The sequence below is a fragment of the Lolium perenne genome, chromosome 1, assembly GCF_019359855.2.
Source record: "Lolium perenne isolate Kyuss_39 chromosome 1, Kyuss_2.0, whole genome shotgun sequence".
In the NCBI taxonomy this organism is placed as follows: domain Eukaryota; kingdom Viridiplantae; phylum Streptophyta; class Magnoliopsida; order Poales; family Poaceae; genus Lolium; species Lolium perenne.
The window spans coordinates 258,759,400-258,771,125 of NC_067244.2; the positions used below are offsets into that span (position 1 = coordinate 258,759,400).

General features: G+C 42.5%; 1 long non-coding RNA gene across 1 annotated transcript; it reads right to left on the minus strand.

Annotated features, from left to right (window-relative positions):
• Positions 1-4,835: 4,835 nt before the first annotated feature.
• On the minus strand, positions 4,836-11,166 carry LOC127326312 (uncharacterized). Its single transcript, XR_011750779.1, has 4 exons — positions 10,028-11,166; positions 9,483-9,940; positions 9,198-9,371; positions 4,836-5,113 (listed from the first exon to the last, which is right to left on the minus strand). It is a non-coding gene; the product is annotated as an uncharacterized lncRNA (long non-coding RNA).
• Between the last annotated feature and the right edge of the window lie 560 nt (positions 11,167-11,726).

The window sequence follows — 11,726 nt, forward strand, 5'->3', positions numbered from 1 at the left end:
CGGCTCAAGCAACCTGCATATGCGCATTAGCAGAAACTGAACCCAGCGTACGAAGAAATTAAACACAACGACACGTACGGTTCTCTGATTGAACTGAACTGAAATCCGTTCGTACGTACCGGCGGCACCGGCCGCCTCCGACAGACGCAAAGCGAAACCGCGCCTTCGCGTGATGGAGAAAAGGAGCCGTGCGCTGGTCGATCGGAGGGGGGGGCAGCAGCTGCGGCGCGGCAGAACGGCCGGGAGCTAGGGGCGTATTTGATAGCTTGGGCTCCCCAGACATGTTGTTGCAGATCATGGTTCTTAAAGTATCGTTGGGCCTAACTGGGGAGGAATGTCTGAATCGACCGTTTCTAGAAAGCCACCCACATCTCGCATGGAGCTAATCCAAAAGTGAATCCTGCGCTGCACGAGTAGGGACGTGGAGTGAGATGGCGCAAGTTACGGCGTGCAACAGCGAAAAGGGGGCGCAAAGGATTCCGTCACCTCCCGTCGCGCCCCCTCCTCTATTTCTACCCCCTCCGCCACTCCCCCCCCCCCCCCTCCCCCAAAATTTCGAGATCCACCTCCCGTCGGCAAGCAGCTAAGAGGCGCATATGTCTACAGTCGGCGGCGGCGGCGACCGCATCTCGGCTTCATCTTCTTCCTCGTGCAGCACTTCTTCACCGTCGGCGATGACTGTAAGTAATCCCTCGCCCCGGTTGCTCGGTTATGGTTAGATCTTGGTTAGGGGTTGTCAGATCTGCCTAGGGTTTGATCATTGTAGAGTTAGTCCTAAATCGGGCGATTTATCATGATCTTGCTAGAGTTTGGGTTGGCCACATTTGCCATTTCTTGTTTGTTCTAAATGGGCTGAATTACCATGCTTTAGGGTTTATGCTGTCCACATTTGTCATGTATTGCTTGTTTGATTTCGCATGATGTTCCTATGGTTTGTATTGTCCACATTTAGTCATATCTTTGTTCCCAAGTAGATTCACATTCTCTATATTACAATCTGTGTAGGATTCCTTTTGTGATGACTTTAGCCAGTCTCTTGTCTGCGTTGGGGACTCCAGATCCCGTCCCAAAATGCCGATTCACAACCCGTCTATGAGGCCAAGGTGTCGGTCAACCCTTTGCAGGATGGTGATGGCTGTGAAATACGCCACTTTTCTCACGTTTGAACCTTTAGCTAAGTCAAAAATTGACTAAGTTTACTTCTCAACTTTTCACTAATGACTAATTAATGCAAAGATGTTAATCTCTTCTATTTTTGAATGTTGGGCAGGAAATCACGTCATAATGACAAATGAACCTGCAATTACTGAAGAAAATCGCGTAAGGATCATGGCAAAGTTGACTACGCACGAAGAGCCGATTTCGGTAACTTTAACGAGAATCGCTACGGGCAAGCCCCGCCCGTACCGTCCGCCCGTACCATGTGCCGTAGCCTTCTCGAAGTCAAACCCTATAAGTTTCGTGAAGGGACCGACGCCAAAAAAGAGACATTCGTCGCTAAACAGCCGCCATCCATCAGATTCATCTGCACCACACCGAAGGAGATCCACCACCATAGTTCATCCATTTCATCTCCAATCTCCTCCATAGCATTACCATTGTAATAGAGATCTCCTTGAGAATTGCCGACCACTGTCTGAATATTGTGATTTCAATCTAAGTATTTTGCATAATGATTTCTATCTTTATTATTGATCTTGATATTATGCGTGAGTAGTCCTCACGGGCTGCGGGTTAGGGTGAATCCTCACAGCGTTTATGTGCATCTAATCTTATTATATGTGTAAGGATTGAATAGGAGTTTTGCAATATTCTATCCTTGTCTCTTTGCCTCGTTTCGATGATCTGCAAGTACCCATATCATTCGGATCGATCAAGGGAAGATGTGAGATGAGTGAAGAACGGCGTGCTACCGCGAAACCTCAGTGACAGAGATGTTTAGTGATTTATTTAGGATCATGGCACAATCATCTAACTTAATCTTTGGTCTGTGTTCATTTACTTAATAACTATTTTTGCTTGCTGTTGTGAGGACAGTGGTTGGGCCAAGAAGCTCTTGGCACCTCTGGCTTTATGGCACATAGTATTTACGGATGTGCTACTCACAAATCTATTATCTCTATTTTATTTGCTACACATATGTGCTTCAATTATTTATGTATGCATAGCTACAGGAGAAATCTTAACCCTGGCATATTTTCATCGTTGAATACAACCTCCTGAAAAATAAACTAGAAAGGTCCGGTAAACGGAAAATAAAATAAACTAGCAAATCTTGTAGACGTTTTCTTTACACCATTTTAGCAGTGCTTCCCAAGGTTAGATTAAACCTAGTTCTAGGGAAAAAAAACTTATCATACTACAATCTGTAATTCGAACGAATGTATCAATGGTAATGGGCATGTGGTTGATCTCGTGGCTCAGGTAGCGGCAGAGGTGACGATGAGGATAGTCGTCACAAAGAAGGGCAATGCCAAAAACCGCACTGACACGGATAAGGCCGTGAAGACCTCACGGAAGAGGAACAGGACCATGAAATGGCTCACTTCATGTCCATCTTCGTCTTGGAAAAGATATGAAAGTTGATCAAGACCAGTGTGAGAACTGACAAATGATTCAAGAAAGTCCATCTGATTGATGTGGCGAAGGCCCTATTTGAACACTGTGGTGTAGACGTTAGCTCCACTCAGGTGTACAACCACTCGAGGAGTGGTGGCAGAGGTGGCTCGGTATTAGTAGGCTCTGCGATCTAAGCGAGCTCAGTGGTGCGATGAGAGCAAATGCATCATCCTTGAGGCTGAGCACTACAACGAGCACGACACAGTAAGCACGCTCTTTCCACCTCACTAACTCTTTTCATCATAAACGTGCACAATTACCATCAGTACCCCTTCATATGGTAGGATTACTCAAGGGACACGAAGTTCCTGAACTCGCCCATTGCGAACTATGACAAGTTGGATGCCATCTTTTCCTTCGGCCACGCCACCGACAAGTTCGCCATGGGATCAAGTGAGCCCCTGGGCTTGCACCTTCAGCCAAGGATGATGACACTCAGGAGTCTGACATGGTCATCCTCGACGGGACACCTGAGAAGGCTGCCGACGCACCTGAAAAAGTGAACACCAGCAAAGAGGAAGAGAGATGCTTTCACCGACGACAAGTTGGTGGCCTTCACCAACATGACTGTTGTTTTGAAGGACGTCGCACATGCCATCTGGGACAACAAGCCCACTGTTATGCACCCTAACATATACTAGGAGGTCATGGACATGGTTGGCTTCACTAAAGAGGATCTCATGGCGGTGCTAAGCCACCTCGTCGACTAACAAGGCCCAGGGTTCCAGCTTTGAGTGCACGAACGACCCACATCGCCATCTCTGGCTGAGGAACTACCTTTCCAAGTACCACTACAACATGTAGTGGTGCCCTTGAGGGTATGGGCGGGGGGGATGCATGCATGGAAGTGATGGAGTTGGCTTATGACTTGATGATGATGATGTACATTTTGGTTGTAGCTAGGGATGAAAGATTTCTGATGGGCCCTTTGTGTAAGTATGATGAGGTGGTAGATACTAACCCCTCATGTGATGGTGAATTTGCTGTGTTAGGATGACACCCACTTTTGTTGTGGTGGTAGGATGACACCATAGTAGTGTAGGATGAACTTGTGATCCACTTTTGCAATAATCATGCATGCCCCCATTAGTTTATCATTTGTTGTCAACATTTGTGTTGTTCTCTTATGACTTAGTTGTGTTGCTCTTTTATGACTTGGTTCATGTTTGTGATCGATCAACAACCTTACTTGTTCTTCTTTTGCCGTGCTAGTGGTTTGTGGTGTTCCGGGAAAGGGTCCCTGAAATCTACAGCCCATGGAGGATCTGTCAAGACCAAGTCAGCCGCTACTCCAACAACAACTATATAGGGTATGAAACATTGCAGGAGGCACAACAACAGTACCGAATGTTCTTGGATGATAAGTCTATGAAAATTGAGGCCATCGATCAGCCAGTGCCGTTAGCACAACTACCACCAGAGGTAGTTCCTGCTCTACAAGGAGCACCAGAGGTACGTAAAAGAAGAGTCAAAGATTTCATCATCCTCTTCCTGATCGTCAGGATCGTTACAATCTTGCTTTTCTAAATGGTGTGTGATCGGTAGCATGCTATCTCATGGTATTCTCACCCAATCTGAACTATTGTAAGATTATGGAACTTTGATCTGTGCAACTAAACAGTTGAATTGTGTTTCGGTGCGTCCATATTGGGACAAAAGCAGGCAACCAAGACGAGGCATGTCTTCCCTCTCCAATATAGAAACCAACTCCGTGGACTATCAAACAACATGGCTTTTCTAGCGCAGATCTCGCTAGCGCAGTGAGAGGCAAAACACGCCCTAGCTAGTTCGAGGCGTCGAGCTAGAGACCTGGCTAGGCGTGGGTTTTTGTTGGAGACAATGGTTTGTGGTGGCCTGAGCCAACCGCACGACGTCCGAACTTCTGCAGGCTGGCCACTTCACTGCTTCGATGTGGAAGGTTGTGTGGGCCCTTGCTACCTCTCCTTGGCCGGCCATTTGCCTATTTTCTGGATCCTTGTATCTTAGCATACGGATTTTCTTGGATTTTTTATTTTTTAGGAAAAATCTTGTAAAACAAATACCTTAGAGAAAGTACTACTACATCCAAACAGTTATTAGTTATTAGAGACTAGTCCTAATGGATAGATTACATGCAATTAAAATTCAAAGTGAAGTGATACAGTGATAACAAATCACATTTTTTTTAGATATGGGAGCAGAGCCCCGGCCTCTGCATCAATCGATGCACACAGAAGTTTATTAAAAAAAGCCTCAATATCAAGTACTTATTACAAAGAGACAATCTGGTAACCTGAGACAAACTAAATCATCTAAACAAAACGGTAGCCGATGGACAGTATACAAAAAACTATCCATCTAGAATTCTGCTAATGTGTCGCCATCCAGTAGCCTGGAAATAGCAATCCTGAGTGACCTCCAGGAGCCGGTTGCATCCAGTAACCATGGTATCCCGCTGGTCCACCGGGAGCAAAAATGGCCATAGTTGTAGCCAATGCGCCGCACGAAGAATAACCTGCAAAAAATTTGTGTCTTTTTGTTTATTAAAGATAATATCATTCCGGCTAGTCCAAATCGACCAACAAATTGCCGAAACACCAATTCGAATATACGTTTTGTCTTTCTTATTCACTCCATTTAGCCAATTACCAAACATATTAGTTATATTGGAAGGGGGTGGAATATTATATGTAAAGAATATCATTCGCCAAACAATTCTTGCAAAAGGACAATGAAGAAAAAGATGATCAACAGTTTCCTTATTATTACAAAAACAACATTTTTGACATCCTGTCCATTTCCTCTTTGCCAAATTATCCTTAGTAAGCAACACTCTATTACTTAAGAACCACATAAAAATCTTAATTTTTAGAGGAACCTTGATCTTCCATAAATATTTCCGTAAAAATCTAGTATGCTCATTCATAAGATCAAGGTACATAGATTTAACCGAGAATATTCCAGATTCATTTAGATTCCAAACAAACGTGTCCGATTCATTAGATAGATGAATAGACATAAGCCTCTGACATAAGTGCAGCCACAAATTATATTTATAATCATTGAAAGTTCTTCTAAACCCAATATTCAGTGGTGTATTTGCCAATACCGTAGAAACCAACTCATTTTTTCGTTGGACAATATTATATAATGACGGATATTGTAGAGATAGAGGACAATTACCAAGCCAAGTATCCTCCCAAAACCTCACCGATGTCCCATTACAAACTTTGAACCTTCCTCTCTTAAAGAACTCCGATTTAACCCGCGTAAGCCCCTTCCAAAAAGGTGAATCTGTAGGTTTAACCTCTACCTGAGCCAACGTTTTGTTTTTGATATACTTATTATGAAGTAATTGTTGCCACATCCCTTCCTCGTGTAACAATTTAAAAAGCCATTTACTTAAAAGACATAAGTTTTTCAACTCAAGCACCTCGATTCCCAAACCCTCCTGATCCTTAGGCCTGCAAACTATATTCCATCGGGATAATCTGTATTTCTTCTTATCATTCTCCTCTTGCCAAAAAAACCGTGAACGAAAAAATCAAGTCTCTTGCGTACTCCTTTAGGAATTTCTAGGAAAGATAACATAAATATAGGTAGGCTTGTAAGAACAGAATTTACAAGCACCAAGTGATCCCCATAGGACAACAATTTTCCTTTCCAGCATCCTAATTTTGAGGCAAAACGATTCTCCATCGGATTCCACTCAGAATTACGAAGGCGCCGATAATGTATAGGAACCCCTAAGTATCGGAAAGGTAAAGTCCCAGATGTACACCCAAAGATATTTCTATATTGATGCTCAAAGTCTGTAGCTTTACCGAAACAAAACAACTCACTCTTATGGAAGTTAATTTTAAGACCCGATAATTGCTCAAAAATACACAGAATGAGCTTCATATTAACGACCTTAACTAAATCGTGTTCCATGAATAAAATGGTATCATCAGCGTATTGCAACACCGATATCCCTCCGTCAACTAAATGTGGGATGAGGCTCCCAACTTGACCCTCCTCTTTTGCCCGAGCTATCAAAATAGCTAGCATATCGGCAACAATATTAAAAAGGATAGGTGATAACGGATCCCCCTGCCTCAATCCTTTTCGAGTTTGGAAGTTATGACCCACATCATCATTCACTTTAATCCCCACACTACCCCTCTCTACAAAGCTTCTAATACAATCACACCAAATGTTATCGAACCCCTTCATCCGTAGTACCTGCTGTAGGAATGGCCACTTTACCTTATCATATGCCGGCCTTCTCAAAGTCAATTTTGAAAAGGACTCCATCTAGCTTCGTACTATGCAACTCATGAATCGTTTCATGTAACACAACTACTCCTTCTAAAATATGTCTCCCTGGCATGAAAGCAGTCTAAGATGGTCTCACTACCGTGTGTGCAACATCTGACACCCGGTTAGTAGCCACTTTAGTAAAAAAATTGAAGCTGACATTTAACAGACATATAGGTCTATATTGTTGAATTTGGACTGCATTTTCTTTCTTAGGAAGCAACGTAATGATCCCAAAGTTTAATTTAAAAAGGGGGAAGCCACCATTTTGGAAGTGTCCAAACATAGCCATCAGATCCCATTTAATTACATTCCAAAACCTTTGATAAAACTCCGCTGGAAATCCATCAGGTCCTGGCGATTTGTTATGTTCCATTTGATTGATTGCATTAAAAACTTCATCCTCTGTAATAATTTTTGAAAGAAGTTCTTTTTCCTGAACAGACAACTGTGGTATATCATTAGTGTGATCCTCCATCATAGTGAAAGAATTCTCTTCAGGTGCTCCAAAGAGCTTTTTATAGTATTCTGTAATAAAAACTTTTAAATTCTCATCGCCAACAATGGTCCCTTCTTCTTGTTCCAGTTGGAAATTTTTTTTCTTTCTATGTTTTCCATTAGCAATTAGATGGAAATATTTCGTATTATTGCCCCCCTCCTGTATGTGTTTTATTTTGGCTCGTTGTGCCCATTTAGTCTCTTCATCTCTTCTAAGCTTATTTAATTGTTCATTTGCCTTCCTCAATTCAGCCCTTTCCTCATCATTTAGAGGACATGATTCAGCCTGAATATCTAGAAAGTCAATTATATTGAGCAACCTTTCCTTCTCCTTTTTGTATTTCCCACTTAAGTTCTTTGCCCAGCCACGTAAAAATCTTCGTAAATGTCTTATTTTGTTCTGCCAAGTTATTATTGGTGTTTTTCCAGCGAAGACCGCCGCCCATTCCCTTGTAACCAAATCATAGAAGCCCTCTTGTTCGAACCATGAAAGCTCAAAAGAAAACCTCGCTTTATTCCCAATATGAGCATGATGTCCAGAATCAATTAACAGAGTGGTATGGTCTGATCTGGAACGTGTGAGAGCCCTAATCGAGACCAAAGGAATTTTTGTTCCCACTCCACACTCGTGAGAACCCGATCAAGTTTCTCGAAAGTAGGATTAGCCCTTCTACTAGCCCATGTGAATTGCCTACCGGAAAGCACAATTTCTCTCAAGTTCAAATTTTCAATAATGGCATTAAACATAAAGGGCCACCTAGGATTAAAACTATCATTACTCTTCTCCTCTGGTCTGCGAAGGATATTAAAATCTCCAACTAACAAAATTGGGTGGGTCTCATTATCGCACACTCTCACCAATTCCGACAGAAATTCTGGTTTTCTAGAGTCTTGGGCCGCTCCATATAAAGAGACAAGAATCCACTCAAAGCCATCATGGTTAGAGCGAAGATATAACTTCACACAAAAGTCACCATTGTCCACATTTTTAACCATTAGAGTTGTAGTATTAATACCAATCAAGATTCCCCCCGATCGCCCACATGGTGGAAGACAGAACCAACCAAAGTCGGCTGTACCGGCCAAACTACTCAAAAAAGTTTTAGTGAAATGAGAACGGCCCGTCTCAAGAAAAGCAATGAAATCTAAATGATGTTCCCGGATAGCCTCCTTCACAAACAGGTGCTTCCCAGGATCCTTAAAACCCTCACTATTCCATGACATACCTCTTAATCTCGCCATTTTAAGAATAAACTTTTTTGAACCTTACTCTATTACTTCTTCGCAAATTAGTCTTATCATAAGACTTTTTTCCGCTGTTTTTTATACACATTATTCGGTAAAGGTATATCTATTATAGGCTAAAACCCTCACTATTCCATGACATACCTCTTAATCTCGCCATTTTAAGAATAAACTTTTTTGAACCTTACTCTATTACTTCTTCGCAAATTAGTCTTATCATAAGACTTTTTTCCGCTGTTTTTTATACACATTATTCGGTAAAGGTATATCTATTATAGGCTCATCACACAAATCCTCTTCATCAAACAAATCCTCACACAAATTTGAGGCTTTGTTAACTATTAAACATGGTTGTAAATTTTCCGCCGAAGAAATATTTTCCGTGTTTGTATGTAACATAGTAAGTGATCTATTGAATTCATTCTCAAGTATTAATTTGGTGGACTTAATTGCTTCATTCTTCGAGTTACCCAAAGACACACCCAAAGAAGTAGCCCTACTGATTATCTGCTCGGGAGAAAAGGATAATAAAGATGCATTTGTGGTTTTGGACAAACCTGATGTACTTGGGTCGGACCGACGCTGAGCAGCATACATAGCCCGCTCCATTTGCGTGTGATCCGCCGTCGCTTGAGCCCCAATCCTCGCACTTGAACGCACATGCAACGTCCTTGGCTCAGGAATTCCTCCGAACGCAATAATCTTATCTCGTGAGTAAGTTTTAACCCCGTCTGTGACAACATCCGCATGATGAGATGAAGAGATGGTATTATCAGTGGCGGGAATAACAGATAAATATTGCTGTGAGCTTGTAGAAAAATCGCTTGCAGCGATCGTCGTACCTCGGGAAACCCCCTGCCCATGCAAATTGGGCTGAACGGCTCCAACCTGTGCTCCGCCATCCGCTTGCATAGTGCCTGCCGGTGCCTTCAGCCCAACAGATGGCGCCAGAACATCATGGCGCGGAGCTGTCATCGCTGCTGGTTCGGCAAGACCAGTCCCCGACGTTTTCAGCCCAACAAAAGGCTCCAGAACACGCGACGCAACAGGGCGTGCAACTGTCGGCACCGCTGATTCGGCAGGCCCAGGCCGCCCCATCTGTCCACTCGCCGCGGCAGTCCAGCCCGCCATAACAGCAGCAGGCGAGGCTACAGGCGCTGCATGTCATGCATGCCCTGGACCCCTTTTCGACATCTCCGATCGACGTTCCGCCGTATATGACTGTACTGTAAAAACTGCCTGGCTGTTATCAAATTGCTTGGCATGTTCGGTGCACTCACCAACTCCTCCAAAATGAGCACTAGATAGAGGAGAAAAAACTGAATCAAAAACAGGTTCAAGAATAGTTGGACTAGAAAAAGGAGAAGCAAAACTAGAACCAGAATACCTCACTGTATTCTCACTGTGTTTAGTTTGCTTGCTCGAAACATTCAGTATAACATCATTACTCTTCTCCAGATTTTGTGCTGAGAAAGAAGGGGACTTTGCAAGCGTATTACCAATGTTCTGTGTAGATGTATGGCTCTTGTCACCCTCACTGTTTTCAGAATTGGGAATAATCTTAGACCTTGTAGCATCTCTGTATGATGCATTCTCACTCTGGCCATTACCGCCACTGCCTTCATCATCTTCTTTAGAAGTATCTGTCATCACAACATCAGTTGGAGGTGGACGCTGCATACCCTCTACCTCAAACCGAAGACGAAAAAAATCATTCTTTATTTTTAGATCCCAAGTGTTGGGTATCAAAGTAGGGTCAAGACAAGTAACCAGAATGCGAAGCACTTTATTGGCTCTAGTAAAAACAATATCTAAGTCTTTTGTTTTACCGAAGACATCACCAATAGCCCACATAGTCAAAAAAATCATCAAGAGCCAGAGGTGGTAGTTCATCTACCCGAACCCAAACATCCTCCGGGGTCCATGTTGGTTGAATATCTATTTTCCAAAAATCAAAGTGCATATGTATCTCAGTGCCAGGAACCTGGAACCGACCAAACCGCTGCACCCTTACCAAGTCATGTTTGCTCGGAAAATTGACTCGGAAACTATTTTCCTCGACCATCTGCACATCCCACTGATATTGATCATCAGTGTCCACAATCCATCTCAATTGTGTGACAATTTCATCAATCGAGAGAGACCCTCCAGTAACCTTCACACGTCCAAGCCTTGTGTTTTCCACACACGGTCTCACTGATTCAGAGAGAGGCAATTCCCAGAAGGAGAGATCTGGATGACCAAGCCCATACATAGCAATCCTCGGCCTTGGTGCTTTCAGAAGTGGACAATCAACAGTAACATGTCCAGCTTTCTGACAACAGTCACACAAAGTAACAGAGCAATCATTGACACAATGGCCTAGCTTCTTACAGCGATAACAAGTTGGACCCCCCTTCTTCTTTGTTTGAGTAACACCACCAGCATCAGAACCCTCATCCGAGGCCATCCCTCTTCCCTGTTCATCAATGTCCGCTTCCACAATGGATGCATCCACTGAACGCTGCTCCATGTCTCGGTCCTGTTGCACTTCATACAGTCTCTAGAAGACATGATTCGAGGATTGACTGATAATTGGCACTTCATACAGTCTCTAGAATCACCTATTTAGTTGCATATAAACTTGATAGTATTGTCCTATAAAATCCTCTCACATTATTTGCGAGATTCTTACAGTCTAAACAATCTACCAAGCTTTATTTACAAAATACTTACCAACGTATTGTTGTTTAGATATACATGCAAATCCATCATAACAAGGGAGTATCTTAAACCCCCAAACTAATTCTTTTTACAACAATACAGTTTCAACACTCGGCCCAGATAATGTCTTGTAACCTTCAATAATGGAGTTCTTTAACTAATATATACTTTAGTGTACACATGCATAATTAAATAATTTATTTATTTTGTAAATTCAATCTGAAAACAAGATATCATGAGTATATCAACGGATTTTGATCGACACAAACAACATAACTTCAATCTCACAAAAAATATGACGAATTTAAAAAGTTTGATATAAATAGATTAAATTGTTTCATCATTGGATCACATAATAAATAATCTAAACTCTTTCAGGAACT